General features: G+C 36.7%; 1 long non-coding RNA gene across 1 annotated transcript; it reads right to left on the reverse strand.

Moving 5' to 3' along the window:
- Window positions 1–8,143: 8,143 nt before the first annotated feature.
- LOC141541462 (uncharacterized) lies at window positions 8,144–10,316 on the reverse strand. Its single transcript, XR_012481812.1, has 2 exons — window positions 10,215–10,316; window positions 8,144–9,796 (listed from the first exon to the last, which is right to left on the reverse strand). It is a non-coding gene; the product is annotated as an uncharacterized LOC141541462 (long non-coding RNA).
- Window positions 10,317–10,843: the final 527 nt, after the last annotated feature.

The raw sequence follows: 10,843 nt of genomic DNA on the forward strand, positions 1-10,843 counted from the left end.
TTCTTGGATCTGTTTTCTTTCACAACATTACTAATATGTAAATATGTTTTGTATGATTGCATATGTATAATCTACATTAAATTGTTTGTCATCATAAGGAGGAAAGAGGAGAAGGAGCGAGAGAGGAAGAAAATTAAGAAATTACAGCTTCAAAAAGTGAATGTTAAAAACTTTTTTTAAACATGTAATTGGGAAAAATGATAAAATGTTAATTTTTTTAAATGTTCAGATCTTGGAAACATTAGATATTAGGATGAGAGAGAGTAAAGAGTTGAGACTGATTTCTAAATATCAAGCCTGGGTGACTGGGAGGATAATGATGACAGTAAGAGGAAAATTTGGAAAGAAGGAGAGTGTAGGAAGGAAAGATAATGAGCATTTTTGCCTATGTTGAATTTAGTATGTCTACACAACATCCAATTTGAGATATCTAATAGGTATTTGGAGATGAGAATCTGGAGGTCAGCAGAGAGATTAGGGCTGAATAAGTAAATTTGAGAAACATTAGCATAAAGATGATAATTGAATCCATAAGAGTTGAAGACATCACTAAGTTAAATAGTGATAGAGGGACAAGATAAGAGAGACCAGGAGAAAACTCAGAGAAAGACTCAATGTGCATGGCTGGGTCGAGTCAGTAAAATAAGATAGAAACATTATCCCAATTAATTTATAGAGTCAATTTGATGTTATTTAAAATAATAATGGGAGGTTTCATAAAATTATATAAAGTAATTACAAAATTTATATGTATGAACAAATGGTTAAAATAAAAAAGGAAATTTTAAAAAGGAGATCTGGCACTATGAGATCTCAAATTGTGTTATAAAACAGTAATTCTCAAGACCACATGGACCTACATATAAAATAGAAAATTAGATTGGTGGAACAGATTATATAATTTAGGATAAAAGCCAAAAATAAAATAGACTAGTGCTTGACAAATCCAAGGTACATAGTACTTGGGAAGAAATTCATTATTCAATAAAAACTGTTAGGAAAGATTGAATAGTAGCATGGTGAAAAAAATTGGACTAGAACCACAATTTGCAACACACATCACAACAAATTTCCCCTGGATTCATGATTTATATGCAGAAAATCATAAAAACGAGACAGTAATGGGTTGTTGTATATATTGGCAGTTGGGAAGAGAAAGAAAATCTTATTCAGCAGATATGAGAAATTACATCATCAATGGTTTTGATTTTTTAAAAAATGGAGGGGTTTTTATCATATTGACTTTTCTCTTAAAGACCTTGGCCTCCCAGTTTCTTAATATCCTCGGTTCCCATTACCATATTCCTATGCATGAACCACCTGGAAAAAGAGGATGAAGGAAGACTATGAAGAGTTTTAATTTTTTAAAAATATTTATTCAAAATTACATATTTTGCATGTTTTAACAGGCTTGATTAATAAAGTATAATTCAGATATTCAGTTTTATTTGATGGCACTAATACTCTAAGGCATCGCCCATTAAAAATTTCAACACATACACAATTTTTTTGATGATTAAAAGTAAGAAAAACTAAAATGAATGTTTGTGAAGGGCTTTAAAACCAAAGCAGAAGCATTTTATTTGATCCTAGAGTTAACAGGGAGCTATTGGAATTCATTGAGCAAAGGAGTGACATAATCGAACGGAGGCACCTACATGATAGATGTATTGAAGAAGGTCAAGAAGACCAATTAAGAAGCTCTTTCAATAGTCCAGTGAGACATATTGAAGGCCTAAGCTAGGATGTTAGTCTTGTGAGTAGAGAAGAAGGGACTGATCTGGAAGATATTGTGGAGTTAGAAATGCATTGAATTATCAGAGAAAAATGAATGTAAACAACCTTGAAATAACATCTTTAATCCATTAAATGCCACATTTAGCTACAGATGTTAAACTTCCATGTTGGCAGGACTGTGGAGAAATAGGTGCTGATAGATATATGAATTCATGGAATCTTTTTGAGAATCATACGTCAGAAAAGATTTACAAAGCAGGAGTTCAACTAATTAGAATTATATGTTAAGGATGTTATTCTTTGAAAAAAGAAGGCATTTGTTCTAAAATAGTCAAGTAATGTTATATATAATAGTTTTAAATAATTTAAATTTAAATAAGTTTAAATGGCTGAGAAAATTGTGATCTTAGAGTTCTATGAAATATTATTGTTCCATAAAGAATAAGAGATAGCTAGGAATAGTGGCTATAAAAGGTTTGCAGAGCCATGAGAGCCTGACTTTAAGCCCTTTCTCCCAAGCTACTTACTGTAAGATCTTGGGAAAGTCACTTAACCCAGTAACCTCAGGGATTCCTTTGCACTATATATCACAGAAGAGTTAGTAGATAGAATTTCATATTAATTTTCCACTCTGAAGAGATCATTGGGCCAAAAAAAGAGAGATAAATATGAAAAATTATCAAAAAATATGGGTTGATTTTCATGAACTGATGCAGAATTTTAAAAGATAATGACCTTATATCTCACATTAGGCAACTAGATCACACAATGACTAAAATACAGGATGTGGAGTCAGGAAGACTCATTTTCCTGAGTTAAATTTGGCATCAGATATTTGCTAGATGTGTGACCCTGGGCAAGTCACTTAATCCTGTTTGCCTTGCTTTCCTCAAATGTAAAATGAGATGGAGAAGGAAATGACAAAGCCCTCCAATATCTCTGCCAGGAACCCCAAATGAGGTTATAGAGAACCAGACAGGTCTGAAACAACTGAAAAACAATATGAATGTTCCACACCATGAATGCTCCTTTCCTTCTTACTCTACACTTCTGCCAAGTATGAGAGATTTTAAAGGATCTCTTACCACTCCTTTGGAGCCAAGGTTACTATTTATAATTTTGCAATATTTAGCTTTGATGATTTTGTGATCTCTTCTATACATTTACATTGTCATTCTCATTGAATATATTGTTTTTTGTTTCTCCTCATTTCATTTTGCATCAGTTTATAGAACTTTCCCCACAATGTTATTTATAACTTCTTACAGCACAGTAATACATTCACATCCTATACATTCTTCAACTGGACATCTATTTCTTTGCTATTATGAAGAACGCTACTAGAAATGCTAGGGTATATTGGGGTATTTTCTTCTTGTCAATGCTCTCATTAGCCTACTAGCGGAATCTCGGAATTATTGCCAAGATTCTTAGAGAGAAGTAAATGTCCAGATGACAGAAGGATGCACAATGTTTTTCTGTATAAGGAAATTTCCATTTTAAATTAATTTTTATTTTTATTCTGAACCAAACATATAAAACAGAATGGATATTTACATGTGCAGAGTACAAAAGAAAAAGTTATAAATAAAATTGTAGCTCTCTATTCCATATAGCTTGCTTTTGTATTAAATGGACTGGGCATGTTATTAAGTAGCTTTGGTCTCTGGTATTAGGAAGGCTGAGTTCGGTGGATTGAATTCTGGAGTTCTGAGTTGGAGAAAGAGTAAATCTTACTGGATATCTGCACTAAATCTGACATGAGTATTGTGAGTTAGTGGGAGTAGGGAGCACCAGGGTGCTTAGGGAGGGGCAAACTGATCCAGGTCATACAAATAGAACAGGTTAATACTTCCAATACTACTAACCACTATTATCTCAAAGAGATTATTTAAAAAGGGGGGGTAAGGACCCACATGAACAAAAATGTTTGTAGTAGCCCTTCTCATGGTGGCAAAGAATTGGAAATTGTGGAGACATCCATCAGTTGAACAAGTTGTGACATATGATTGTAATGGGATATTATTGTTCTATAAGACGTGATGAGCAGGTGGATTGCAGAAAAACCTGAAAAGACTTATATGAACTGAAGCTGAGTGAAGTGAGAAGAACCAAGGAAACATTGTACATGGTAACAGCAACATTGTGCAACGATCAACTATGGTAGAATCTGCTCTTCTCAGCAATACAATGAACCAAGACAATTCCAAAAGACTTGATGGAAAATGCCATCCACATCCAAAGACAGGACTATGGAGACTAAATGCAGATCAAAGTATGCTATTTTTACTTTTTTGTTGTTGTTTTTTTTTTCTTTCTTGTGGTTTTTCCCTTTTGTTCTGATTCTTCTTTCATAATATGACTAATATGGAAATAGGTTTAATATGATTGTGTATGTATAGCCCATATTAGATTGCTTGCTGGGTTGGGGAAGGGTCCTTCGCCAAAAATCTTATAAATTTTACCAAATCTTATAAAAAATGAATGTTGAAAATGGCTTTACATGTAATTGGAAAAAAATAGTAGTAAGTCCAACACTCACCTCCCCACAAAAAACAAAAACAAAAACAAAAACAAAAAAACAACCATCTACTTCTAGTTAGTTGATCACTATTCAAATTTGAGCCTGTAAATGATGATAACCGGGGCAACCTAAGAAGACTTAGAATATGGAATGTAAAATAAATAATCAATCAAACAAATATTTATGCTTTAAAATTAAACAAAATGAAAAACCCAACAACTAAATAGAGAAATCTAATCTCAAAAAAAGTATATTAAGATCATTTTATATCCTTCAAAGCCATCTTACTTGTCTGACTTTCTGGTCTACTTTCTATTCTTTTCTTTCCATTAAAAGAAACAAACCAACAGGGCCAATAGTTCTCTTTTCCCTCTTTGCTTTTTTCTAAACTTTCCCAATTCCCCTTTGCCTTTTCATCTTTACTCCCATTAGATTACAGGGGTGGAGAACCTTTTTTTCTGCCAAATCTGCCATTTGGATATTTATAACATTCGTGGGCCATACAAAATTATCAATTCATAGGACTCAAACAGTGGAAGGTTGTTGTACCTAGCTTTCAGCTCATCATCCCCCGTGGCGGCCTTAGCAATGATTCACCAATCGTGTATATGCCTGCTGGCTCTCCACCTCTGCACTAGAAAAAGAACAAGGCCCCTGTAGTAAGTACATATAATGAAGCAAAACAAATTCCCCTGTTGACTCTCTGGAAATGTACGCTTTATTTTGCATCTTGGATCCATTCATGGGATGCTTCGTCATTGACAGATATCTGTACTAAATCTGGCACCAAAAACAATATTAATTATTATTCAGTCTTTCAAAGCTGTTTTCTCTAGTGTTATCACATAAATTATTTGCTGGTTCTTCTCATGTTGCTCTAAATCATTTTAAACAAATCCTTCCAGGTTTCTCAGAAATTGTCCCTTTCATCAAATTTTTTTTTACAGAGCTATAATATTTATTTCATTACACTTATATTCTGTATTTTGTTCTATCATTCCCTAGTTGATGGTTATCCTCTTAGTTTATGGTTCTTTGTTCCTGCAAAAAACGACATATTTTTGGTACATATGGATCCTTTTTGTCTTTCTTTGATCTCTTTGGAATATAGACTAGTAATGATATAACTAAATGTTACCCATCTTCACAAGACACATGAGCTCCTCATGATTCACATTGCATTGTAGTAGGGAATTTACATTAAGTTGGGCCCATTAAAAGACTCAACCCCAAAACCAAATAATGTGACTAACACAGACCTTGAAGTAAACCTTATGGCCAAGGGGATAAGTATCACAATTGGGATCACTGAAACATAGATTTAGAGCCTGGAGGGGAGGGGCTGCAATAATTGGATTATTGAATCCAATCTCTTCATTTTACACATAAAAAAAATCTGAGGCCTGGAGAGGTCAAGTGGTGTGGCCAGTTATACAAGTAATAAATAGCAAAGCCAGAAGATAAACTTTTACTCCTTCCCTCCCTTCCTCCTTCCCTCCTTTCCTTTCCTCCCTCTCTCCCTCCCTCCTTGCCTCCTTTTCTTTCTTCCTCTCTCCCTCCTTTTTTTCCCTTCTTTCTTTTTTCTTCCTTCCCTCTCTCCTTCTCTCTTTCTTTTTTCCTTCCTTTCCTCTCTCCTCTCCCCCTTCATTCCTCCCTCCTTCCTTTCCTTTCCTCCCTCTCTCCCTCCCTCCCTGCCTCCTTTTCTTTCTTCCTCTCTCCCTCCTTTTTTCCCCTTCTTTCTTTTTTTCTTCCTTCCCTCTCTCCTTCTCTCTTTCTTTTTTCCTTCCTTTCCTCTCTCCTCTCCCCCTTCATTCCTCCCTCCCTCCTTTCTTTCTTCCTTTCTTCCTTCTCTCCTTTTGCTCAGAATAAGAAAGAATGCTCAGTCCCCAGTAGTATAGGCTTTAAGGGACCTCATTATATCCTGACAGATAGGGAAGGGCATAAATGCTGACTGCAGACCAGGTAAATCCTATGAGAACCTGGAGGGGGTGGCAAAAGACTGCATGGGTTTCCATTCCTCAACAAAAGTTATCATTAATGAAAAGAAATCTAATTTCTCAACTGGAAAAGTGATAGTTTTCCTTGCTTATAATTGCTACAATTTCTTCTAAAGCCTAAGCTCAGCTGATGGCAGGTGAAAAGCAAAGCTCTGCACTCAATGCACTGGCTAGGGAGGAATGGTTTCACTGCCCCCATCCCCTTTCCCCCTTCCTCATACCTTTCTCCAGGCTTCATGCCAAAAGTTCCCAGGAGTGACTAGTGAATATTAGAAAGACCCAAACCAAAAAGATCAGCCTTTCTGTGATGATTGCCATAGCAACTGGAGAAATGGTCATAGCTTGAAATATCTCTTTCTTTTTTCCCCCTTGGATTTAGTCTTCATGTTTTTTTTTTTCCTAGTTTTATTGTTGCTTTTTTCTTTTTACAATGCAGTCATTTTTAAGATCATAGGACTATAAATTTAGAGACGTAAGGGTCTTTAGAAGCCGCCTAGTTCATGCCTTCATTTCACATAGGGAAACTGAGGCCCAAAGTGGTTATGGGACTAGCGCAAAGTTCCCAAGTTATACATTTAGACACAGCTGGGAATTAATCCCCAAATCTTTTGACTCAAAATCTACCACTGCTCCCCCAGCCACCCCTGCCACCATTGAATCCCAATGAGTGAGGAAGAAAAGCCTTTCTGTGAACTCAATAAACATAGAAATTATGTCTCCCACTGTATCCCATATGGATTCTACATTGGAAGAATGGAGCAAATAAAAACGATACCTCGAACTCTGATTGACCACAGTAAATAATTGCTTTCCCCAAGAAGTGATGATCAAATAGACGTTGTACTTTGTGTGTGTATTTTTCTCCTGCCTCTGCTTGCTTCTCTTTGTATCAGTTCCTCAAGGCTTCCGAGGAAACATTTATTTTCACAAAGAAGATGGAGGCAACTGTATTTCCCCTAATTAAAGATTACTTTTTTTAGCTCTGTCTTTTAAAAATAAATGGCTTACCTTTCACGCATTATGCACATGGAATGACCCAGTTTTAATCCAAAATCTATTATTCAGATCTCTATTGCCTTGCAGAAACATTCTGACAGGCTTCAATGCTGGCCTGAGGAAAATCCATTATTATTATTTTTAAATGTAAGAAAATTGAAGGGGAAATTGAAACTACTGTAAATAGCTAAAAAATATTTAGGTTTGTTTTAAATGGGAAATTGTTTAATAGCATCCAACTTTGTGATTCCATTTGGTGGTTTTTTGGCAAAGATACTAGAATGATTTTCCCTTTCCTTCTCTATCTTATTTTACAGTTGAAGAAACTGAGGCAAATTGGGTTAATTGATTTGTTTAGGGTCACACAGTCAGTAAATGTATGAAAACAGATGTGAACTCAAAAAGACTAGCTTCCTGACTCCAAGCAAGGCACTTTATCCTTTATACTATCTGGTTGCCTAAAAGTTCACTTAAAGGAAAGTAAGAGGAATCCACTCTTTGCTTAACAAGCTCCAAATCTTGCTACCAAAGTCCAACCATTCTCCAATTGGAATGAAAAAGGGATTTCTGAGAAAATCTGCTCCCACCCAGATATATGCAAGCTATCTCTTTCTCCCTCTCCCCCGTCTTTCCAAAGATGAGTTTTTGGACTTCCTAAAATCTTTCCTGATCCTTCTCCAGCTTTCAAATATTTCATTTGCTCTGCACAATAACCCTGGAGGTAGGTGTTATTATTACCCCCATTTTATAGTTGGGAAAACAGGGATACACGACTTGCCCAAGATCACACAAGGAGTTTGGATTTGAACACAGGTTTTCCAAGTACTCTATCTACCACATCAATTGCCAAAGTAAATGAATGAATAAATAAATAATGGATCGACCCCCATTTGTTATTTATGTGCTTTGTTATTTAGACAAAAGCATCAGTTGGTTGACCTTTTCATCGACTAGTCCAACCTTGTAGTGTAGAGATAGTCTTCACTCATAGAAGAAGCATGCTGAAGGTGATGATGTCCAATTGGTGGCCCTCGAACCCCCAGATGGCATGAGTTATTAAAAAGGATCCTTTGATATGCTCACTGACCATGCCATTTTTTATCACTAGATTGTACATATATATCAGATGACTTGCTGTCTTGGGGAGAGGCAAAAGAGAAAAAAAAATGTAACACAAAATTTTACAAAAATGAATGTTGAAAATGATCTGTACTTGTATTTGGAAAAATAAAATACTATTGAGAAAAGCAATAGATGTCTCCTACAAATTATTTAGCACAAATACAGAGTTGCTGTGTAGGGAGCTGCTGACTTGTTTCTGCTAAAAGGCACCCTCGTGCTTGAAGAAATTATCGGCGAAGTGAGACTAGCAAAGGGCTTAATGTTTGAAGATCTGAGTGAATGGTCCAGCTGTTGAGTCTCAGTTTCCTCCTCTGGAAAATGGGGACATACATTCCATGATCACGAAGATTTCTTCAGGTGATACCATTCCTGGACTTGGCTCTTGGCAACTGTTCATTTGATAAAAGGACGTCAATATGATCATCCCAGAAGTCATTTTATTTTTCCCTCTAGTAAAGTCATTTCTATATAAAAGTGATGAGAATATGTGATATTTTTAGATGAGGGCTTTTGGAAAACTACAGAAGAAAGAGCCTAACTAATTTTCACCTTAAATCCAAGCCAATTCATATCTGACAGAAGAGCAAGCTGGGGGGTGACAGTAAGTTAGGGAGACTCTGATGTCACACTGGCTGTGGTTCTGGGCAAGTTTGTCTCTCAGGGGCTGGGGCAGCCCTCTAAGTGTGAGTTTTACAGTGAGTGCCAGCCTGCATCGGTGAAGGGAGTTTGTTCAACAGGAGTTCCCCCATAACAATGAAATCATGGGTCCATTCATGACAGGGCCGCTTCCTACTCCACTGATCTAACCAGATACCTGTCTTCTTGGAATCTCGGTTTTCTTATCCCAAGTCAGGGGTTTGAATTAGTTAATCTCCAGGGTTCCTTCCAGTCCTAGATACCATGAGGTCCCTTCATCCCAACCCAAATGGAGCCCAAACTTGGGGATTCACAGCAGAGGACTTGGTTTGAGCCTAGATTCTGCATTTCCTACCTACATGACTTTGAGTTACTTGTTCTCTCTGGGTCTCAGTTTTCCCCATCTGTAAGACAAGAGAAGCAGACAAGATGGCTTCTTTTGTCTCTCCCAGTTCTATTTTGTTCCATTTAGCATTCGGTCATTTGAGGTCTCCTAGGTCCCTGGTGCCAGAATACTGCTAACTGATGAATTTAGGACAAAAGACAAGAAATCTGAGCCACGTTAGAGCCTGTACTGTTCGTAAGAGCTTCAAACAAGTTACAAATTATTCATAATGAAGGACAGAGATTTTCTTTAGAGTTCTATTGGAAAATGCCATACCACAAAAAACAAGCTTCCTCATCATGTACAAAAAGTGGGTTAGGTTTCTCCCTCTTGTAGGAAGGAAAGGGATCAACTTCAGGAACCTGGGCTCTGCCACTGATTTTTAAGGTATTCATTAAGCTAAGATTAAAATAAAAGAGAGACAATGTTCACATATATAATTATATTCAGGACAAGCATCAGAACATATAAAAATGTACAAAATGGAGTTTAAAATAATGTCATTAGGGAAGGAGGGAATCAGAAATTGAAGGACCAGAAAAGGCTTTGTAGTGAAATGCTGCATAAACATCCCTTAGCGGGTCACATCTGGCCTGTGGGCCATAGTTTGAGAACCCCTGGCCTAGCTGAAGAAAGGCTTGTCAAGCCCGGCCTAGCAAAGCCTGGCCTAGCAAAGCCTGGCCTAGCAAAGCTTGGCCTAGCAAAGCCTGGCCTAGCAAAGCCTAGCCCAGTGGTCCTCAAATTTTTTAAGTAGGGGGCCAGTTCACTGTCCCTCAGACTGTTGGAGGGCCAGACTATAGTAAAAACAAAAACTCACACTCTGTATCCACCCCTCAGTCCATTTCCCATAACCCGGCAGGTCACATAAACATCCTCAGTGGGCCGTGTCTGGTCCATGGGCTGTAGTTTCAGAACCCCTGAGTTATGGCATATGAATGTTATGGAATATTGTTGGAATATTGTTCTGTAAGAAACGACCAGCAGGATGATTTCAGAGAGGCTTGAGAGTCTTACATGAACTGATGCTGAGTGAAATGAGCAGGACCAGGAGATTGTTGTAAATGGCAACAACAAGATTATATGATGGTCAATTTTGATGGGCTTGGCTCTCTTCAACAATGAGATAATTCAAACCCGTTCCAATGATCTTGTGATGAAAACAGCCATCCAGGAAGAGGACTGGGGGAACTTTGAGTGGATCACAACATAGCACTTTCACTCTTTTTGCTGTTGTTGTTTGTTTGCATTTTATTTTTTCTAATTTTTTTCCTTTTTGATCTGATTTTTTTGTTATTCAGCAAGATAACTGTATAAATATGTACACATATGTTGGATTTAGCATATATTGCAACATGTTTAATAGTACTTTCACTCTTTTTGCTGTTGTTTGTTTGCATTTTATTTTTTCTCATTTTTTTCCTTTTTGATCTGATTTTTTTGTTATTC

Source organism: Sminthopsis crassicaudata, chromosome 4 (assembly GCF_048593235.1).
Source record: "Sminthopsis crassicaudata isolate SCR6 chromosome 4, ASM4859323v1, whole genome shotgun sequence".
NCBI classification, from domain to species: domain Eukaryota; kingdom Metazoa; phylum Chordata; class Mammalia; order Dasyuromorphia; family Dasyuridae; genus Sminthopsis; species Sminthopsis crassicaudata.